General features: G+C 45.7%; 1 protein-coding gene and 1 long non-coding RNA gene across 6 annotated transcripts in view; one reads left to right on the top strand and one right to left on the bottom strand.

Moving 5' to 3' along the window:
• The window catches only part of NF1 (neurofibromin 1), a 177,285-nt gene that overhangs the window by 85,241 nt on the left and 68,101 nt on the right, over nt 1–23,943 (bottom strand). The gene's annotated exons all lie outside the window — the stretch shown is intronic.
• LOC136659015 (uncharacterized) lies at nt 5,508–11,993 on the top strand. Its single transcript, XR_010794818.1, has 2 exons — nt 5,508–5,581; nt 8,411–11,993. It is a non-coding gene; the product is annotated as an uncharacterized lncRNA (long non-coding RNA).

Genomic DNA, 23,943 nt, shown 5'->3' on the forward strand with positions numbered 1-23,943 from the left:
CTGACACAAAGATTTGCCGCAGATGCAGCTTTTGCCACAGCATAAAAACTCTTGCAGGGCAAATTCTGGCAATTTTTCCAGCAAGCAGGGCCCCCAAAACATATAAATTCTGCCAACTCTCTTTTTTAATCTGGTGTGCATGTGCCCCAGCACAAAGTGAGGGTGGGACTCAGCCCCGACCTCACATGGTGGTCCAGAAGGGCTCATGAATTACTGTCTTGTTGCTTCTAACTGATAGTGAAAGACAGTATACCTCTGAATACAGTGGGGAGGGGGGAGTGAACGATGGGAGTGGGTTGTTGCCCTAAAGCTCTACTTGTAGGTTTCCCATACGCATCTGGTTTGCCCGGTGGCATAGCTGGAGGGTGGGTGGAGCAGCCAGCCTGGCAGGGAGGTGGGCAAGTGGTCCCTCCCTTCAGAGCCATTCCCGTACGGCACTGTTTTACCCCCCCCCACCGGGAAAGGCTCCGAAGGGAGGGGCCGCTTGCCCACCTCCCTGCCAGGCTGGCTGCTCCGCCCCCATCCAGCTACGCCACCGGATTAGCCATGATGGGAAACAGGATGCTGAAGATTAGATGGGCCCATGTTACTCAGTATAAGACAATTTCATGGGTACGCACATTTTAAAAGAGGTTTATGCATATAAAGTCCAGCAGCTATAAATCCTAACTGCACTAGGCATTGTGACATGAGCACAGATATGTATAAAACGGTTTTTCCTTGGAAATGAGAGCTATGAGCAGGAAGGTGGGATGAGGGGAGGGGAATGAATAGCAGCTGATTAATCTGCAGCTGGGAAATAGCCTGATTTATTGGCTTGTTAATACTAGAGTTTATTGGGATTGCTGGCACAGAGACGTTGGTATAATACGCCCTCCCTTATCCTAGAAAAACACTGAGGCTGGCCAGGCCTGCGGAAGTGAACTCTGGAAATAACCCAGCCCTGTCTCCCTTTGCAAGAGAGGCTGCAGAAGCCACAGCCCTGTTTGGAATGCAGATGTTCTGAACTAGATGCTAAAAAGGTAGAGGGGGCAGGACTGGCAGTGAAAACCCCCGACGCCCTCCGGATGCCTGCTTTGCAGCTCCCACAACAGGTTACATATTGCAGCAGCCATTTCCATGGTTACCAGAAGCAGAGGATTCAAAAAGGGAGGCTTTCTGCATTGAATAACAGCATCACACACCCCCACCCCCGCGATTTAAGGGAAATGAAATGGCAAACAATCCAAACTGGGACGACTTAGTTGCCAAATGGCAATTTATCCTGGGGCAGTGGCAAGTCACACTGGAACTGACTTGAACCCACCACTCACCTATGCTCTAGGGCAGGGGTGTCCAAACCGTGGCCCTGGGGCCACTTGCGGCCCTCGAGGCCTCCCAATGTGGCCCTCAGGGAGCCCCCAGTCTCCAATGAGCCTCTGGCCCTCCGGAGATTTGTTGGAGCCCGCACTGGCCCGACGCAACTGCTCTCAGCATGAGGGCGACTGTTCGACCTCTCGCATGAGCTGTGGGATGAGGGCTCCCTCCACTGCTTTCTGTTTCACATCTGTGATGCAGCAGCGGCAGCAAAGGAAAGGCCAGCCTTGCTTTGTGCAAGGCTTTTTATAGACCTTGAGCTATTGAAAGACCTTCATTCATTCATATAAGTTCATATTCATTTATGTAAACTTATGTAAATTTATTCAAATTTTAAATATAAATTAATTCTTTTTTTTCACCAGCCCCTGTCACAGTGTCAGGGAGATGATGTGGCCCCCCTGACAAAAACTTTGGACACCCCTGCTCTAGGGCAGTGGTTCTCAAACTCTCTGGGAGTCTGAGTTTTGGGGGTGCTTGTGGGGGTGGGGCCTCGGATGGGGGGGATGTCCTGACGATGCTGCAGCAATCATGGAGCCACGGGCACCCAGGAGCATTTAAACATACCTGAGGGGATTGTGCAGCCTCCCTGGGGGCCCACAGAACCCTCCGCGAGCCTCCTTTCTGCTGCAGTGGGCTCTGATCTGCAGTCGGAGCCCGGTTTTGGAAACCCTGCGCTCTGGAGTTCAGACTGCAAACTGGAAGTGGGCTCTGACTGCAGCTCAGAGCCCACTGCAGCAGAGGGGAGGCTTGCGGAGGGGGCTGCGAGCCTCCAGGACCCTCCAGGTGGCTGCACAGTCCCCAGGTATGTTTAAATGTTCCTGGGTGCCTGCGGTGCCGTGATCGCTCTGGCGCCATCAGGACACTCATTTCTGGGTCACTCCTCTTAAGGGGAAAGTGACTCTTCAGTTCCAATAGTGGGTCGTGACCCACCACTTTGAGAACCACTGCTCTGGGGGGGCACTTTTTATTCAGCTGGTTTCAAGAGGGAGGGGAAGTTTCCAGACACAAAGAAGATGGGCTATCCACAGCATTTCTTGGACATCCCCCCTTGTCCAAGAGAGACACAGCTGAGCCTATAGTCTCAGCCCAATAGCTGGCTTATTGCTATTTTAAAATTAATGTTTTACATTTCTGACATGTATTCTCTTCCCACCAGAGCTCTCAAAAGAGCAATGGGCACGCTGTCAAAAGCAAACAAAGGGAAGAGAATATAATCTGGCCCATCAGCCTTACAATATCAGCCCTATAGTTGGCAGAACGGCCAACTGGGCAGTCTAGTGATTAACCAGCATCACACGCCCTGACTCCCAGATAAAACCGCTCCTATGCACTGAACTGTGGGCAAAGTTTGTGAAACAAGGGCCTGGAGAGCAAAAGCTGCTTTACTCCAAGACCAGCCTCTGGAGACAAGCAGCTCAGTAAGGTCTACTCTACAATGACTGGCAGAAGCTCTCCGGGGTTACAAGCCTTGGCTGGAAATGCTGCAGGGACTGGATCCAGAACTTTCCGCAGGCAAACTAGGTGCTTAACCACTGAGCTACGGATCCCCCTGACAAGTACAGGAAACAGCCTCCTGCTGAACTGGGCCATTGGTCCCACCCAGCTGCTAGGCAAACACTGCAGAGTTTATTTACCTTTGTGGTTTGCTGATTTTACATTGTTTTAGGTTTTCACTGTCAACTATTCTCTGCCGATTTTAATCTGGAATATTTGAAAAAGTGGTACATATATAACATGAGGGACATATCCTAACCCCCTTCCCAGGCCTGAAAGCTGTGCACGGGGTTCTCATATTTGTGCCAGTGAAATTGCAAGATCCGAGTAGCCCTATCGGGCAGGCTGGAACAAATGTTCCCTTACCCTGTAAGGGAATTAGAGGACAGATCCTCTCCTGGACTGAGACCTGGTTGAAGACCAGGAAACAGAGAGTGGATGTCAATGGGCAATTTTCACAATGGAGAGAAGTGAAAAGCGGTGTGCCCCAAGGATCTGTCCTGGGACCAGTGCTCTTCAACCTCTTCATAAATGACCTGGGGACAGGGTTGAGCAGTGAGGTTGCGAAGTTTGCAGACGACACCAAACTTTTCCGAGTGGTGAAGACCAGAAGTGATTGTGAGGAGCTCCAGAGGGATCTCTCCAGACTGGCAGTATGGGCAGCAAAATGGCAGATGCGCTTCAATATCAGTAAGTGTAAGGTATGCACATTGGGGCAAAAAATCAAAACTTTAGACATAGGCTGATGGGTTCTGAGCTGTCTGTGACAGATCAGGAGAGAGATCTTGGGGTGGTAGTGGACAGGGCGATGAAAGTGTCTACTCAATGTGTGGCAACAGTAAAGAAGGCCAATTCTATGCTTGGGATCATTAGAAAAGGTATTGAGAACAAAACGGCTAATATTATAAGGCCGTTGTAAGGCCACACCTGGAGTATTGTGTCCAGTTCTGGTCGCCACATCTCAAAAAAGACGTAGTACGTAGAAATGGAAAAGGTGCAAAAGTGAGCGACTAAGATGATTACTGGGCTGGGGCACCTTCCTTATGAGGAAAGGCTATGGCGTTTGGGCCTCTTCAGCCTAGAAAAGAGGCGCCTGAGGGGGGACATGATTGAGACATACAAAATTATGCAGGGGATGGACAAAGTGGATAGAGGGATGCTCTTTACACTCTCACATAACACCAGAACCAGAGGACATCGCTAAAATTGAGTGTTAGGAGAGCTAGAACAGACAAAAGAAAATATTTCTTTACTCGGCGCATGGTTGGTCTGTGGAACTCCTTGCCACAGGATGTGGTGATGGCGTCTGGCCTGGATGCCTTTAAAAGGGGATTGGACAAGTTTCTGGAGGAAAAATCCATTATGGGTTACAAGCCATGATGTGTATGTGCAACCTCTTGATTTCAGAAATGGGCTATGTCAGATGCAAGGGAGGGCACCAGGATGAGGTCTCTTGTTACCTGGTGTGCTCCCTGGGGCATTTGGTGGGCCGCTGTGAGATACAGGAAGCTGGACTAGATGGGCCTATGGCCTGATCCAGTGGGGCTGTTCTTATGTTCTTTACTACAATTCCCAGGAAGCCTTGCAGGTCTCTTGTTATCTGGTGTGCTCCCTGGGGCATTTGGTGGGCCGCTGTGAGATACAGGAAGCTGAACTAGATGGGCCTATGGCCTGATCCAGTGGGGCTGTTCTTATGTTCCTGAGGAGACCTTCTACCTGTTCAATTCCAGAACTGGATACAGCATGGGTCATGTGGCCCCACTGCATCAATGCTGGGTAGGATTGGGCTGTGCACGAGTGTAAATACACTATTAGTTTAAATATACTATTAGATCTGCATACAAATGCTTTAAAAAAATACCCAAAAACAATGTTCTTAGATTATGCATGCAGGAGTCACAGCGTGCATTATCCTAGAGGAGGCATTCCTACCTGCATATAAAGAGAATGCCTCTAAGACCTATGCTATATGATATGTGCATCACACAACTGTCTACCCCTGATGATTAACACAGAAACAAGAGCCACAAGAGGGGAGGGTCTGATCCTGATGGCCATGTTGGCACAAGGAAAGGAAGGCTTTCATCTTTTTCCTCTGCCAAGTTGCCCAACACTGCTTCCACCCCCCCCCAAAATAGTGACTTTGATTATAAAAGGGGGGCAATGTCTCCCTTCCCTCATACCATTGTGCCAACCAGAATGGCTCCCACACTCTAGCTGGCTCCTATTTCTGAACCAAAAACAAACAGCAGGAGCAAACAGTTGTAGGGTAACCACCATCCAGCTTTGCTCTATCGAGATGGCTGCTACGGTAGTATGTAAAATTGCTTTTATTTTATTTTTTAAAGTGCAAATAATTTTTAATTGGGGACATCATTTTTAGTCTAGCAAATGTTAATTAAGCAACTCAAACAGCCAATTACATGATTTCGTGTTGCAGCCCTAGATAGTACGTACACTGCTGCAAATATGCACTGAAAAGGCTTTCTGTATTTTTATTCTGCTTCCTGAATTCTATGTGGAGTCTATTTTTATTTAAAACAATATTTACTTTGGATTGTGCTTTGCAAACCAGGAAGTGAACCCTTTGTTAGCTATAGGATTACATCACCTTCAAGCTGGACATAAATTGCAGTTCCCAATACTTCTGCCCAGCTGTTTCAACTTCTGGCAGGTGGATAACCTAAGGAGCTGCACAAGGCAAACATCTGAAGAAAAAACCCAAGAGGTATGGAATTCAACCTGGTGATATAATCGACTACTCATGTAAAATGATGGGATCTGTGCCTCGATTTTTAAAATCTGCTTTCTCTCTTTATTCCAAGGGCATCACCACCAAGAGTCTGGTTTTGGGTTATTAGCTCAGTGGTTCAGCAAACCCAGGGAATGGAATAGCCCCCACCAGGAGGACGTAAAGGGCTGACGACCCCCTCCCCAGCCATCAGTGGCCAATATTTGCAGTTCTCCTTGAGCTGTGGGGTTGGTTAGGGCATCCCAGATTTTCCCATTGGGTACCAAGAAGCCTTCCTACTGAAGGTCACTCCCTTGCTGTAGATCTGATAGACCTCTGCCTCCAGGGGCCACTACAAGGGGGTCTACAGTGACAGGCCAATCAGAAACTCTCCAGGTAAGTTATATAGATATTTATATTAAGTTATGTTTAATAACTTATATAAATATATATGTTAAATAATATATGTTGAATATATATGTTTAATATGTATAATATGTATGCTTAATATGTTTGTTTAATACGTTTAATATGTATACTATTACATATGTCTAATATGTATACTACATATGTATACATATGTTTAATATGTATACTATAACTAGCAATTTAAAAATTAGATATTATTTTGTATGTTGATATAATACAAAACAGCTCTACCAAAAGCTGTAACTTTGAGAAATCTCAGAGGTGGGACCTAAAGAATCCTGTACCTTCACCAAAGCCATTTGAGTTCAGGCTCTGGGACATTTCAGATTTTCCCTTCCAACTGCAGCTCCTTACGCAGCTCTTTGGATCCTAGCCTAGTTTGGGAGTTCCAAAAAGTGTTTTGATGGAGGTAATAGGGGGAAGAAAACACTTTTTACAAAAAGCTTGAGAAACAAACTGTACTAAGACGACCCCTAACGTTTGTATACACAAAACCTTATTACCCCTGTGTATGCATTAACAAGTCAGCAGCCAAGTCAGGGTTTTTAATTAATGTTTGCTCATTACAATTGTTGCTCTCAGAGGAGAGTTCCAATACAAGAACCACAGATGAGAAAGGACTGGTGCAGAGCAGTGGCTAAGGAACTGACCTGAGACCTTCATGGTCCAGGTTAATATTCTGTCTCTGCCTCGGTTCCCTTACACAAGCAACCATCTCCCCACCTGAGATCCTTTCACTGGCTTCCCATTCCATTCTTGATCCAGCTCAAATTCTTTGTCTTCACTTTTAACATTCAAGCTTACCCTACCCTGTCTCTCAGCCCTTGTACCTTTGTAATTTTCACTTGTCCAGTTCTACCCATCTCTCAAATCACCTGCTCTCTTTAATGATTCAACCCTTTCTTCTGGCTAACTCCTATACTCAATTTTCTCTTTACAAGTACTTTCACTATTCAGATTTCCACTTATCCACACATACCGCACATATTAAGATCATTTGTCTCTACCAACACCAATAATTTTAAAATAAGGTCCAGGAATAGGGGAGGGGAAGGATGAGATCTCCCACGGAGGCAAAGTCTACCTCCCATTTTAACCAAGGGTTACACCTTCCCTCTGCTTTGAACTCTGGAGACAGAGAAACTGACAAATTTGCCTCACATGCCCAAGAAGGAGTTCCAGGAGGTCCAGAAGCACACCCTTTCTCAGATGGGATTCTATGGGCTTTAGCGGATCGCTCTTTGGGACCCCTGAAGGACTGAGTACTTATGAGATGCACTGCAAGATGACTAGCTCATCCTCATGCTTTCAAGGCATGTATATGACAAGCTCCCTTTTACCAGACATCTGCTTTTGTGCTGTGTTTCCACAAACTCCTGCAAATATGGGCTCCAAACAACAAAAGTAGATGAAAACAACTCCGGGAAAAGAGGGGTGGAAGAGGTGAAACCTAGAGTTGCTGATATTTTACAACTCAAGCCTGAGGTGCTAAACCTCATTATGTGATGCCAGAACTTCTGAAACACTTTCATCATCAACTTTGACATTTAAAGAGGTTGTATTATGTTATTTATTCTATTTTACTGTGTCACACAAGTTTTTCCTTAGGCTATTAGGCATTTAGAAAGATTTTGGGTTTAAGTTCAAATGACTTTGGAATGAGTTAGAATTTTTTCCATTGAAATTAATGTAAGAATTGTACATTTTCAGTACAAGGGCTGTCTTCAGGAACTGACTAGGTACATATAAAGGGGGGAATTCTCTCCCCAAAGATGGGGCTGGCAGGTGCCTTCACAAAACCTGCCATTTCTGCCTGGCCATTAACTTAGGAATGTATCAGCCTGACTTATACAGAGGTAGACTATTAGTACACCTAGCTCCGTATTATCTCAAGTTGTCAACCCCTGCAGCCCACGTCGCCAATTCTGCAAAAAGGCGAAACACACACACAAAAGGTGAGGGTTCCTTTTGCTGGAGAAGGTGTCAGCCACTGCCAAATCTCTTTCTTTGAAGATTGTCTCTTCCTAGCTCAGACCTCCTCAGATTCAAAAGCAGCGGATTTAGTCAACTGAGGTTTTCCTCGTCAGAATACCACACAAAATACCACTGGCTCTGCTTTGATATTAGCAGGACAATCAAAGGACCAATTTACTTGCTTTTTTTTTTTTTTGTAAGCCACTAAATGATCAGTGGAGAGTCACGTCATGAGTTCTAACCAAAGTATCCGATGAAGACCTCCTGGAAACATATCACCCACTGGCTGGGCATGCAGTACCCCATAAGTCGATAATGACCTTATGATAGGAAAGTAACTGGATGGGTCAGATTTCAGCGGACAGCAAACTGTTACACTTAATGTAACTTTAATTACTAAAATTTTGTTCTCTACATTTCCAGAATTACAGGTGCAGAATGCAGTTCATTCCATACCCCTTCTTTGCTCTACTGCTTAGTGGGCTTCATTTTATTAAGTGTGATGAACTCCAAGGCAATGCCACTGTGTCTCCCAATGCCGCCACCACCGCAACACAGCCTCCCAGTCCATCTGGCAACTTCACTGTGTCTCCCATCAGCAACGCCACCACGTCCCTTCCCAGCCTCTCCAGCAACTTCACTGTGACTCCCACCAGCGCCATGGTGCCTCTTCCCAGCCTGTCCGGCAACTCCACCATTCCTTTCATCAGCAACGCCTCTGCACCTTCGACCAATCCACCTGACAGCACCACCAGCGATACCACTGTCACTGCACTTCCTCCCAGCCCATCTAACAACTCCAGCACGCCTCCCACCAGTGACACCACCGGCATTGCTCCTCATCTTGGTCCACCTGGAAACGTCACTGTGCCTCCTGCCAGCAATACCACCACTGCACGTTCTTCTAGTCCAAACATCAGCACCACCAAGGCACCTCCCAGCCTGATAAATGCCACTACTTCATCTTCGACTGGTCCAATCAGCAACATCACCGAGGTGTCCCATAGCCCCAAAACGGCTACCACAGAAATTGTGTCTCGTGTTCAAAAGACCACCAAGAACAGAGCTGCTGCATTTCCAGCGCCTTCAGGTTTTGTCTTTGCATTGCTTGCCATTTATGTACTTGGCCTATGAGAAAGCATCCTCTGGTTTACACTGCCACTATTAACAAGAATCTGATTCGCCGTCTGCTCTGCTATCTGGTTGCAAAGCCCTAGTCAGATGCCAGTCTTTAATGGAAAGGTCTGCCAAATCCAAATATTTAAAGTAGATAACTGTGAATCACTTGTTCTAAGAGAAGGGGGCTTCAATCTACATCACAACCAAGTATCAGGGAGACTAAACGGACAGTTGATTTGTATTGTCGGGTGTGCAAGGTATAGTTCACCCAAACCTGTCATTTTCTGTATATCTGCTGGTTCTCCTTGATGATGTGGATGGTAGCAGAAGAACTACTGCCCCCTGAATATCCTCTTTGGTTTTACATGGCAAGCACAAGACAGAGACTCCCTTCTCCCTACTAGATGCTCCTGAAAGTTTGAAAAGTCCATCACTTGCAGGGTTGAGTGGGGGCAAGAATGCAACAGCTTCTTGGATGCATTGCGGTCCTCCCTTGAAATATTTGAATCATACCATAAGCTCAAGTAATCCAGTTCTCCGCGTTTTTGTTTCACCTTACCTTTCCTTAAATAAAAGTCAAGAAGCACTGCCAGGGCACTTGTCTCCCTCAAGGCAATGTTTTCCCCATCAGATACTGCTGTACCCAACCAAAAGGGAAACTATGAAGTCCTGGAGGAAAAGCAGGTACATGTTCCCCTGGACTCCGAAATCACTGGGGAAAAGTCTATCGTGAAGACTGCAACAGCTGTGCTGGTCCCTTGTCAGTCAATGTCCCTTGCATGGACTAGTGGAGAAAGGATTAATGTGACTGTTAGACCCCAAAACATGCCAGGACTGTGCGCTCCATACCAATGATCAGAGACATTTGGATGTCCCCTCTCAGAGACTCAAGAACTTTATTTTACTGTGGCCAAGTACAAGAACTTCCAGAAAAGATATTTAATATAATTTATCCCTCAACTGTTGTTACAACACTATAGACCAAATCTGTTTCTTTTAAAAGAATCAATTTGAATGAAGGTAGACAGATCAGGGAGGGATGGGTCAGATAATGCTGCCATGGCAGGTAAGATGTTATGCATACAACTTGAGCATCATAATAATGGTTGACTAAAAATAATTCAAATAGGTGTACTACAACCACTGAAAAAGGTGGGGGGTGCCTAGGCTGCCCTCCTGAATTAGAAATAAGAGCTGTCAGTTTGTTAGCAAATGTATTTTCAGGATGGCAGGAGAATTATCTGTTTGGGGAGGAAATGAAGTTGTGTGCAAAACCAGATACAAAGTGCCCAATGCCATTCAACTAGGGGGCACAATGAAAGCAAAGGAGTGTGCTGTTCTTCTCTGTTTGAAGAAAGCATTTTGTGTAGAGCTACAAGTTGGGGTGCAGAGCAGGAGGCAGCTGGAACATTTTGGGAGTCGGGGAGACTTTTCAAAGAATGGCTGGTCTGGTGCCACCCTAGATCAGAGGCTCTGCAGTATCTGCCCTTCTTGCAATCAGCTGTACAAGTTGCACCATACAGATAGAACCATTTATAGAAGCGACTTCTGCATGCAGGAGTTGAACTGGAAATAGCTTGCTCAAGGTGCAATGCCTTTCTATGTGTTTGTTTAAGCTTAACTGGAATAAAACACTGTCATTCAGGGGAAATGGATATGCCATGTCCAACTTTGTGTGCTTTTCAACACAACCAAAGTGAATGGTGTGCCTCTGTGCTTACGTAAAGGGCTGTGTCCTTATCCGTGTACACAAACAGTTTTTGTGCTGTGCTCCCCAAGAAGTACTGTACATGTCTTTTCCAGTACTCTCTGTAAAGAAAAAAGCCACATTCAAGGTGGCCATCAGAATTTATGACGAACTGTTTTGAAAATCTGAGATAAACTACTCTTAGAAGGTATGGACAGCTCACATGAGAGGGGTAATTACACCACCAAGTCCTTTTTTCCACACGTCTTGGATCTTATTTAATCTCTTCCCCTGGGGATGAGACAAGGAGTAGACCACATCTCCCAGGTGTCCAATTCTCCTTTTGGTGAGGACAGTGAGAAAGAATCATGCTGATCTCTGCAGTCTGCTCCTAGCTCCTGTCTCTGGTCAGTGGAAAACAATGCCGAAATAGGACCTGGGGTGGGCCAACCAGCACCGACCAGTGCCCGAAAGACACATACTGCCTTCTTTACATCCTACACTGGGTTACAAGGGTGGGAGAGGGCAGGCAAATTATAACTTTAGTAAGCTTAAAATTCCCTGAGATCCTGGGGATCTTTTATCGGCGAGAACCTGCGTCTTTCATCTTAAACTATAGAAGGTGTAAACAGATATTGTCTTCAGGGAACGCCAAGCAAATTCCTATGATTCCTGTGCTCCACTTCAATCGCGGCTCAATCACTAGCAGAAGTACATAAGAACACAAAAAGAGCCCTGCTGGATCAGGCCAAAGGCCCATCTAGTCCAGCTTCCTGTAACTCACAGTGGCCCACCAAATGTCCCAGGGAGCACACAAGACAACAGCCACAACCTGCATCCTGGTGACCTCCCCTGTATCTGGCAATCAGAGGCAGCCTACCAGAGAGGGACGGCTGCCAGTGACTCTGGTGAAGCACGGAGGCTTGGGAGGAGGACCCAGGAAGTTTTAAATCCCTACTCTAGCCATGTCTGACACCCATCCAGCATCCCTGTCAAGACTCAGGAGGAGGCTCAGCCCTATACCTGGGACCCCACCTCAATAACCAACTCTTTGCTGCCTGGCAGGAACTCTGGGACGTCGACCCCTCTCGTGTTTGCAAATGATACACGAAAGCGCATACATCTGATTGTGTATTAAATTTGTTTAATAATTAAATCTATTAATTATGTATATATATCTAATTAAACATATTAATTGTGTGCATTAAATATTAAACATATTGCAAACACCTGAATTTATGATATGGAAATCCAATTCAGTGTAATGGCCTGCAGGTTCTGTGTCAAAGTATTTGGAGGTCCCCTTTGTAGGAAACTCTGGACTGCCCTATTCTTGGGGGTCAGGCAGCATCTCCTGACCTGTTCTGGCCTACTGGTGTGGTTGAACTGCCTGCTGTTCCATCAACTGACCAGAGTTAGGTGCTAGCGTAGAGACTGACTTTTACCTGATATCTCTCAGGCCACCAGGTCAAGATCCACTGCCGTCTCAAATGCTGACATTTTATTTCTTTTTTATTACTAAATTATTTTATCCAACTCCTTCAACTCAGAAAATATCCAAGTCAGCTTACAAAACAAATAATTAAGAACTAACACAATTTGTCAACCAGCTTAAAAATACACCGAAAACACACAGACATTAGGCAGCAGAAAGCAACCCAACAAGAATCAACACTAACTCTCTGAAATTAAACACCTGCTACAATTAAATAGGTTTCAAAGGCACTGCCTCCCAGAAAAGGCATTAGCAAAATAAGACTGAGGATCGGTATAATGAAATTCACGTGCATTGACACACAAGAGAATTTTGAGACCGTAATGTGGCCGTGCACTGTGTGTGCAAAGCAGGGTGGCTTTGCAACTGACCACAAACACTGCAAGAGGAAGCATGACTGAAATTTTATCTCCAGGAAGAGATATGGGTAGGAACAGCTTGTGCATTTGTTTGCAGGAGTCATACCTGAATCCCGACTTCACAGGTTACCTTGAAGGGCGAACAACCACATCAAATTGTTTTCCAGAAAGGGAAAAACAAAAAGTGGGAACTTTCTGCCTAATGATTCAGATGTAGAATGGGATGGTGCTTATCAGGTACAGGAACCACAAGCATAGTACAGGGTGAGAAAATTGCAGCCCACCAACACATTCTTTGGTAAAGTGCCATTATGCAGGGCTGAGAGCCTCCAACGGGTACAATCATTGGTCCCCAGATTCCACCATTTCAAGGAACATGCAGTCCTATGCATGTGTGGTAACTGCCTCCCCACATCGGGTCCAGGATGGCTCTGGGGAGGCTAGCAGACACCTCTGGTGGCAGAGGCAGGTGGAGAAAGGTGAAGAAGCAGAGACAAACAGGTAGGAGAGGCAGGAGAAAGGTTAGAGGCAATAGGGAGAAAGCAGAAGACACAGTGGGGATTCAGGGAGAGAGAGTGGACTGAGGAGAGGCTGGAGGAACAGCTGCAGAGCAGAAGGACTATAGGTAGTCCTAAGTAGGAAGTCCTAAGAAGTCTTAAGGTAGGACTGAGAAATAGGCAAAGATGGAGGAAAAGGGTATTGGAGGGACAGGAAGGCACAAAGGATCCTGTATGCTACTGTAGAGCTGGGCTTTTCAGCACTTGTAGGGAGGGGTGCAGGTGGGATGACCCACCTACTGCGTTGCAGGAACTGGGTGTGGAACTAAAGGTGACTCTTCACTTCTGCACCCTGATACTTTCCTCCCTTCATGGCTTTCCGGGCCCAAAGCGGCTCCACTTAAGGCATCATTGTCCACATTGGTGAGTTGGAAGAGACTTGTGGGAGATCTATGTACGGGGCAGACGAGGAAGCCTTTGGTGGCAGTTGACATCAAGCAGCATTCCTTTGAGCCTCAGTCATTGTTTATGATGGGACTGTTTGGTTAACTCTACAGCCCCAATGCCATACCTAACCACTATGTATGTCAAACTGGCACCTTGAGACAATCCCGCAGGGGAAAGGAGATCACAGAAAGTCTACTCAAAATAAGCCAGATTAAGTTCAATAGGACTTATTCCCAGGTAAGTGTGTATAGAATTGTAGTGTCAGTCTTCAGAACAACCCACACTAACTGTCCTGTTCATGCAAAACATTTATTTTCTTTACTTCATAAAGCGTTTAGAATGTTTGCCATGCAAAAGTGGGAGGTCTGGCTGAATGGCAGCTACTGTGCTAAACCTTAACTGAAATTCACTGAAATCACCATACCAAAACTGCCTTATCTGAGCTGCATGGGGGGAGGTGGGAGGAACACTGGGGAAAGACTACATGCTTTGTGATCAAGCAAATCAAGACTGACATCTCAACAATGACAGGAAGTTCCCATAAGCATTGACCCTAGTAATGGTAAAACAGAAGCAAAGAATGTTCCCACATACACCAGAAGCAGAAGTGGCATGTAGTCTTAAGATAGTAACCAGTCCCTGCTAGCTGGAGAATTACACACCCACAAGGAGAGCTGGAAACCAAAAATAGACCTTAACTGTCACATATGCAGCAACCATTTTACATCTCAAACCTTCACACACACTTTCTGGGCAGTCGTGGGGAGAACTTGTTTCCAAGTGAGTGGGACTGACTGCGGCTCTAGATTGCTTTTAGGAGCCTGTTCAGTTCAACTCTGAAAAGCATATCACCCTTATGGTCAGGCAACTAAGGGCTGCACATTTCTTTCCAAGATGCATGCCTAAGAAGTTTTTAAAATGCATTCTTGATCATGCAAAGTAAGGACAAATTAGCATTTGCAAACATGTGCACTGCAACCAGGTCCAAACTAGAAAGCTGCTACAAGTGGAGGCTGCCTTTGAAAGCTATTCAGAAACTTCAGTGGGTCCAGAATACAGCTGCTAAGACTTGAGTGGAACAGAACACCACTTTGCTGGCTTCTGGTCCATTTCTGGGCACAATTCAAAGAGCTGGTTTTTCACCTTTAAAGCCCCCAAAAATACATGCTCAAGTACCTAAAGGATCACCTGCTCCCCACACAAACCTGCCCAATTGCTAAGCTCATCACCTGCAATGGTTCTGTTTGTGACCCTGCCCAGGGTCTAGATTTAGGCAGCAGACCTGTCACTGGGGACAACTGAGGTATGGCCAGGTGGTGTGTGCTTTTTCAGAGGTGTGGGCCCTTGGCCAGCTATGAAGCTAACTGAAATGGTTAAGTGGAGCAGCACCCTTGGAGAGGTAGAGAAACAATAAGCCCCCAGCCCATCAGTCTGCTGTCCTCTCTAGCCTGCTCCTCTTGTAGGAGTGTCAATCCTCCTCCGGCTTGCAGACAGTGAGAAGGAAATCACAGCAGCAGCAGTCTCTGCGAGAAGGAGTAAAAGCCACTGTGGCTCCAGATCATTTCTCCCTGCCCACCTAATGTTTATTAAGCACCAAGCAAACAGCAAGGGACGATTTGGTGCCCATCTGCCAGCCTATTAATCCTTTCCCTCCCTTCTCTTCACATACCAGGAGGATAAGAAGCAGTCTCCCTCCACCATGCTGCTTCTGCTTCCAATGAACAGGAGCACTGTGAACCCAGCATGTGCCACTTCTGTTATTTCAAAATAGAAGCAGCATGGAGGAAAGAGCTGAGCACTGAGCTCGGGGAAAGAAAAGGAAGGGGGTGGGGGCACCCCTCTCCCCCATTCCAATCCACAGGGGGGAAGGTACTTGTTGCCTCCCACCCTCAATGATTTTTAGGTGACCAGGAAACACATATATACTTACTGCAGCCTTATCCTTCAACCTCTCAAATTAGATGCAGCTTCTATTATTGGTTGGTCTTATTTTAAACTGTTCTGTTGTCTGAACAGTGTACTGTATTTCTAACTGTTTTAATACTAACTTTTCTTTGTTGAACTGTAATTTGCCTGAAGGCCTGCACTGGCAAACCTGGGTGTGCCAAAACCTGATACTGTCTTCATGCTTGGTGCCTGGTAACTATCTTTTAAATGGTGCCACTTTTAATCTCTTACATTTATCGGGAAAGAGAAACCATTCCATATTAATCCCAGCATAACATCCCTCATAGTGGCTGTTCGCTGGTGACAGATTTCAACTTTTGTGGAAAACCTGTACACAAATAATGTTACCAGAACATGGTAAGGTGGGAGAAGTGATTAAATCAATATAAGTAAGATCTCTAAGTCAGACCTTAAGCAATTTCTGCCCAACGTTGCATATACGTCACGGGGACCAAATATGTACTCCTGTGGGCTGGGCAAAAATTGGTTAAACTAAGTATGTAGCTTGAGCATGACCGCAGAGTTTAGGTACTGCCCCCCACAATCCCCAAAAATTCAAGGCAGGACGATGTCATGGCCTCAACACCATTCAACGACCAGCTGCAGTGCACCCTTTCATTGATTCAGAACTGGCAGCCTCTCAAAGTACTGAAGTCAGGTGATGCAAGACACAAGCCCAGCACCAATACAGAACCTAGCAACTGTCCTAGTCCTGAGAGATGTTCATTTTGGGAACTGTAGCCATCCAAAAGAAAAAAAGCAATTTTACTGGGGCGGGGAAATGCTTTAGGAGCAAAGTGGAAGCAAATAGCTAGAAAGACCTCTGGGGCTGAAAGGAGAAGAGCACTGAAATAGTAACATCCTGACTGGTCCTCCCAACTGTGAGATGTTAGGCAGGTGCTCCCTCTCATGGCCACATCACAGATCTGTGATACTTAGCAGAAATGACAAGTAATGATTGAGCCACTGCTGAGAGAAATTCCTGAACCTTCATCTTAGGGAACTTCCCTAAATCAAAAAATAAAAACAGAGCCACTCTAGAGTTAAGGTTCTCAAACTTACACCCCAGCCTGAGAAGCCCTGCCTCTGGCCCCTTAAGGGGTGGGGGAGGGGGAAGGCAGCAACACGATCCTCAGGACTGCGCCGCTGCCAGGGATGGAAGGGGGGGGGGGTTAAACTTACTTTTGTTATTGCAAACCAGAAGTGGGTTGCTATCATGAGTTTTACACTCTCCAAGGCTTGGGAAGCCCTCTGCAGGACTCCTCCCAGAGGCCAGCACACACTGATGAATAAGTTTAAACCCCCTTCCATCCCCAGAAGTGGCACTATTCTGAGGATCGTGTTGCTGCCTTCCCCTGCCCCTTAAGGGGCCAGAGGTAGGGCTTCTCAGGCTGGGGAGTCGCAACACCCCAATTTGAGCACCTCTACGGTAAAACTCAGGAGAGCGTAATTCTTATTTTTTGATTTAGAGAAGTTCCCTAAGATGAAGCGTCAGAAACTGCTCTCTTCAATGGCTCACACTTGATCAACAATGAGATCACATTCAAGGCACACCTTGAGTTAGGCTGCTGCTGCCTCATGAGAACGTGAAACTTTAAAAGATTCTGTTACAAGAAACGAGAATGAGAGAAGATGGTATAATGTTTCAACCTAGGCACACTTCACACTCAGTGGGAGGCCAGAGTCTATAGTTACTGGTGCTAGAAAAATAATCAGTGTTTTTTTCTCTTAACCATGACGCCACAGAGGCTCAAAACTAACATCTGTTCCATCAATCCTGGGAGGGGAGACAATGATTGTTCTGTTGTGTCCTTTTAAAGGGAAGTAATTCTAGAAAATGTTGTCCACAACAGTACATATGCCATTTCTAGGAAACAAAGTTGCATGCAGTATCATTGCCACAGAGAAAAAAAGCAACGGATGCAACTTGGCAGCAACATGGCTTACATCTTCGATGGCCTGTGCCAGGATAGGCAGACTTTTACTAGGATCCTGAGGTTTGCCATCTGGTTCCAGGTACCAGGTTAAGGTTCAAGGGTTGGAATCTCTTGACAGTGCATCCCATGCTACACTGGCACAGCCTGCCCACCCATAAAACCCAGCCTGCCTAGACGCCTTTAAAAGGGGATTGGACGAGTTTCTGGAGGAAAAATCCATTATGGGGTACAAGCCATGATGTGTATGCGCAACCTCCTGATTTTAGGAATGGGTTAAGTCAGAATGCCAGATGTAGGGGAGAGCACCAGGATGAGGTCTCTTGTTATCTGGTGTGCTCCCTGGGGCATTTGGTGGGCCGCTGTGGGATACAGGAAGCTGGACTAGATGGGCCTATGGCCTGATCCAGTGGGGCTGTTCTTATGTTCTTATGTTCTTATGTAAAAGTACACATCTACACCAGGGGTCTCCAAACCCCGGCCCGGGGGCCAGATGCGGCCCGCAGCAAGCCTCTATCCGGCCCGCAGCCAGGCTCTTGTGCCCTGAAAGCCTCTGGCCCATTCAACTGAACACAACCAGGGCTGTGCTGAGGGCCAGAGAGGTTGAATGAATGAGCTCATTCATTCATTCATTCACTCATCTAAGTTCCATCTCTTTAAATTTTATATTTAAATATTTTTTCAGGATCTCAACACCATGCCAGATATTTGATGCGGCCCTCTGGCCAAAAAGTTTGGAGACCCCTGATCTATACCTAGCTCAGTACATGTCAGGAATTCGAACACCAAACTTCAAAACTGGGAAGCAAAGCCGCATGAAGACCAGGTCAACAGCAACCAATGAATACAGGTGAGCCCCCGTATCTGCAGGGGTTCTGACGCAGAACCCCCCACGGTTACGTGAAACCATGGATACGGGCAAATATATACCCCCAACCCTCCTCGCCTGTGAAGAGACATCCAGCAGACATCCGCAGCAGACATCCGCAGACATGTCGCCCAGCAGACATCCGCAGCCTCTGCCAGGCTCAAACTGAACCAGAAAGTTAAAAACACAACATCTGGTTTCTCTGTCAGTGCTGCAGAGACTGCAGTGTTGCCGCTGCCGAGGGACTTTTTTACTTACATGGGGGCAGCGCTAAGCTTCTACAGGGTCCTGGAGGCTCGCAGCCCCCTTTGATCTCCCCCCCCCGGTTTTCGAGGAAAACAGGAAGTAGCTTTAGAATGGAGATAAGGGCTTTGCAAACAACCTGTGGAGGAGATCAGAGGGGGCTGTGAGCCTCCAAGGAGGCCTGCGCTGCCCCCCCCGTAAGTAAAAAAGCCCCTTGGCAGCAGCAGTGCTGCAAACTCTGTAGCACTGTTGCTGCTCCTCTCCCTGCCCCCTCCCCTCCTATGCAAACACCTGGTTCCCAACTCCCCTGCAGGAGTTTTTGGAACCACTGCCTTTTAAAGCATTAGGAGGCCCAGAAAAGCCCTCAGGAGCCCTGGGCCTCCTAATGCCTTATTAGGCATTAAAAATCTCACTTCCAGTTTCACGGAGAAACCAGAAGTTGCATTTTTTTTAAACTCTCTGGCTCAGTCAGAGGCTGCGGACTGATGTAGTGACAGCTGTTATGTTGTCGCCACAGCTCTTCCTGCCAAGCAAAGTGAATATGGAGAACAAAAGGCAGAAAACAGGAGCTGCTTTTAGTTATGTGGTCCAGTGGCTTCGTCACCTTGCTTTGACAGTCACTGGCCAATGGTGGTCATTTCATAGGAGATGATATTGGGGATGAACAACAATACCAAATGAGATCTGGTTGTCCTATTTGCAGGACTCTTCAGGAAGAAGAGGGGCTGATTAATGTTACAAATATATTTATTTGCTGTGAGCTGCCCTGAGGACCTGTAAGGGTGGAAAAAAAATCCTCCAAAGTAAATAAAAGAATTTTGGGAGCCACAACCCCTCCTCCTGTGCTGCCCAACAATCCCCAAGACACCTATTCTTTCTGTGAAGACTCACTGTCCAGTCTTGTATTGTGGTTAAAAAGTCATGATGTGGCACCACTTATGTTTAGTGCATCGAAACTTAGTCTGCTAAACGATTTCCTTGCCAAGAACTGAAAGACAATCTCTTCCACCCTCACTCTTTTACCCTGCAAACTTTGAAAAGCTTCCCTCCTTTTACTTCCTCCATCAATGCAGGGGAAAATTTGTGTTTGTGCTTGTTACCTTGGAAAAAAAAAATTAACACCAAACCTCTGCAACCCAGGAAGCCAATCATTTCTGAGGTATGCATTTACACAATCAACCTCAACGTATATTTATATGGCAGAATTGAGTTGGAGACCTACAGATAGCATCCAGTGTAACTTCTTGGAGACTTCTGTATTTTATTCTCATCTGAAGAATCTGAAACTGGAAACAGGTATGAAATAACTAACTAAAAAACTAAATGATTGGAGATTTTATGTACTCAATCTCTCAAAACGATGGAGTCATTTAAAAGCAGATATTTTTATCCTGATCATGGGAGGAAAGGAAAATCTGAACACAAGTTTCTAAAATAATTCCTTATTGCCAAATTCACAGAACCAGCTGTAAAGTATGCTATTCAGCCCCAAGCGTATGGGTGCATGACTTCAAAAACTATTAAATAGTATATCTTGCAATCATATGCTATAGCAGTATTTCCCAGTCTGTGGGTTGCAACCCAATTTTTGGTGAGTCGCAGCCCATTGAGTCCAAGAAGTTGACAGGCATTATGACATGTGAAGTAAAAGCCACTTCCAGGTGACGCCAGTGTGCGGCCCAAATCTCTGGCCGTGTTGTGTCACATTGTACCCCTGAATGCCATGCAGCTTTTGGTCACGGCAAGCCAAATTGCTATCTGGGACCCCCTGCAAGGTAGGAGGTGAGAACCCCTGTGCTATAGCAAAGTCTGGGCTGGGATCCTAATCATTAATTATATTTCTATCCTGTCTTCCTTCCAAGATGCTCAGGGCAGCTGTACATGGTCCCCACTTTCTCACAAACACTTTGTGAGAAAGACCAGTTATTCCCTTGAAACTTCAGAGTTGAGTAAGGATTTGAACCCAGGCCTCCCTGGTCTTGACCATCACGCAACATACACCACACTGGCTTTATGTATAATGGAGCCTAGAAGAGGCTCCTCAGTAAAATCTTAAATCTTCCCCATAGTTATGGTCCTTATCTTTACATGCATCACTGTGCTCCTGATACCTCCCCAGTATTAATAACACCAAAGCTCCCTCCTGATGGCAAACAGCACATCATAGTGTACTCAGAGCCCTGCAAGTCAACAAAACATTCAGCTTACAGGATGTAAATCAAGAGAACTGATGCATAATGGTGACCATCTCCTTTATGTTCCACCTCTTGCGCTCTGGTTAACAGCCACAGGTAGCTCTAATGGGCAGCCACAGCCCATAATGGCTCTGTTGGTCAAGGGAGCAGCCAGCTGAAAATGTTTGGGAACCACTTTACTAAACCAACCCAAGCTGGTCTTAGATGCTTTTGAAAACCAACAATTTTTTTCCCCTTTGCTTCTGTTATTGAACTTATTGTTACAGTTGCTACTGCTTTTTTATTTCTTATTGCGGACTTTATAGGGCTATTTTGTTTCTGATATTTTAAAAATGAGTTTGTTTGCTGCTTAGAGGTTTTTCATTTGTTTGCTTTTTACACATAAACAATATAAGGTAGGAATATATGCTTCTGAAAGTTCAGCCACTGGAATAAAGTCAAGGAAACCTAGAGTAGAAGCCAGAAGTTCTTAGAACAAAAATTTCAAGCCTGTTAGTGTTGTCTGTCTGGCTTCAGAACACACACATTCTTATTGCAAAAGGTCATGATTTTTATATACCACCTGCTTATTTTAGTGTTCAGGTCACATCTTGTTCTCTTTATAGTTTGCTATGAAATCTAGAAACCGGCACTTTAAAATGATTTCATGAAAATTAGGTAAATAGGGTGGTAGTTTGGCTGTACTTGTCGTAAGAGGCGACTAAACAGCCACTGGGTAGATGGGACTCGATAGCCTGGGAAGGCAGCTCATCTGAGAGAAGGAAAACTCTGATCCCAAACCTCCACTGCCTTGTGGCTACATCCAGTTATGGAAAAGGCTTCAGGAGTCAACCTTGAGGCAAAATCCGGAGCCGGAGTCCCTGAGGCAGTTCATGGCTGAACACAGTCACGTTCCGGCAACTCCTGCGATACCGCTGGAACCAACCGTATTGGCCTCTGCCTTTCCATTGGACCATTTCAGCGACGTGGAGAGGGGGGATTTGCTGCATGGGTAACAGCCTATCCTCCATACCTACTTTACCCAGGCTTCGCGCACTGGAGAGGACACTCTGTTCCAGAGCACTATTCAGAGCGCGATACCATGGTCTTCCGAGACTGAAGGATGCCAACAGGGTGGTAGTGCTGGGAAACTTGGGAGTAATAATAATTATTTCTACCCATTCTTATAACAATATGAAAAAAGCAGCATACACTATAAAACAAGGTTCTCAAAGCTTGTCTGAAAATGAAAAACCGGGGTGTGGCCAAGGAGAGAATTTCACAGCCATCTAAAAGAGCATCTCCACCAAGTGGGTACCTAATAAAGAGAGGCCACAGGTCAAACCTCTGAAAAGGATAATCTGAACACAGAAAGCTACCTTCTCCTGAGTCAGACCCTAGGTCCATCTAGCTCAGTAACAGCTACACTGACTGGCAGTGGCTCAGGTATTTCAGGCTCAGGGGTGTCTTCAGTCCTACATGAAGATGCCACCAGGGTTTAAAACCAAGATGCCCTGCATGGAAATTCTCTCACACTGACCTATGGCCCCCATCTTTCCATCTTAGTGCTCAGATAGGTTCAAAGAGGCAAAGCTTAGTCACCAGTAAGTGATATTCCTATTTGTTTGTGTTTGATGCAAACAGCAATACAATTGAGAAAGTTGCACAAAAATACCCAAACTTGGCTTTATATCAGGGGTCTCCAAACTTTTTGGCCACAGGGCCGCATCAAATATCTGGCATAGTTTTGAGGGCCAGAAAAAAATTTAAATATAAAATTTATATAAATATATTAGAGATGGAACTTAGATGAGTGAATAAATGAATGAATGGGCTCATTCATTCAACCTCTCCAGCCCTCAGAACACCCTCCAGATGCAACCAGAGCATAGTTCCAGTCGTGTTTGGCAAAGTGGGCCAGGGGCTTTCAGGGGACAAGAGGCTGGCCGCAGGCCGGATAGAGGCTCACCGTGGGACGCATCTGGCCCCCGGGCTGGGGTTTAGAGACCCCTATTTCATATTGATTTTGTTGGGGGGGGGGTAGGGAGCCTAGAACAGATTGATTCGGCCTGCAGTACACACTCAGGGAGAGTAAGCCCCTTTGTACTCACTGGGAGTTCTCAGGGAAATATGCTTCAGATTCTGCTGTAAATCTACTTTAGGACAGATACTAATGAAAACCAACATGCAATCTAGAAATGCTGATTTTATTCAAAACTGCCATTCCCTGTTCAAACTGCAGGATGAAGAGTCTGCTGAAATGGTTCTGGCCCATCCTGGTCATCATGCTTTTGAACAAACCTGATCTGGGTGCCCCACACATGACTCCCCCAGCAGCGCAGAACAGCACCAACTGTACCATGGCAGCCCACAAAGAGACTACCAGGGCACATGCTACGAAAACATCCCTCCACAGCGCTAGTGTCTTCTCACCTGGCAATGCTCCTGTCATCCCAATGCTTTTCACTGCTCTATCTGTGTGTCTTTTCTTTGACTGAGAGTACAAGTTTTAACATGGGCCCTTTCACAACTTGAATTGTATGTTAAAAATTCAGGAAACCCTCAGAGTCAACTCAATGAACTGACAACCATCAATTTGTTGTTTTCTACTTTGTTTGCAAATCAATAGCTTAAAAGAGTGCTTGCTTTCTTTTCCGCAGTGGTATTAAATTTTTCAAATGACAAATCAAGGAACAGAGTGGCTTTTGTTGTTCAAGCTATGTATGAAACCTGATGTTGCTTTCCTCTGTAACATGAACCAAGCTCATTGTAAAAGTCAAGAGGAACTGTTCGCGACCAACTTAAAGTGCATTTAAAGAAGTTTCTGTATTCCATAGGTATAAAGAGTGAAATGAAAGACTAAGATGATGAGACAGCATGCAAGCTACAGAAATGAAGACAATGGTTCAGGAAGAAAAAGTCAGAGGACTCAGATGCTCGTAGAACATACTTGAAAAAGAAGAGTAGGCTGAGAAACTAGGATACATTCTTTGCATTTAAATGAAATTCACCTAGTAATTACAACTCACATCTCTCTCACAAGACCGAATTTTCATGCAAATAGTTTTCTGCTTAGTCTGAAAACTGTATAAACTCTTCCAGTTCAGTTCTCTAAACCCATGAAGAAGGTAACTGTTTGATCAGCAACCATTACCTTGCTAACCCAAATTCTGCAAATCACAGAAG

Source organism: Tiliqua scincoides, chromosome 8, assembly GCF_035046505.1.
Source record: "Tiliqua scincoides isolate rTilSci1 chromosome 8, rTilSci1.hap2, whole genome shotgun sequence".
In the NCBI taxonomy this organism is placed as follows: domain Eukaryota; kingdom Metazoa; phylum Chordata; class Lepidosauria; order Squamata; family Scincidae; genus Tiliqua; species Tiliqua scincoides.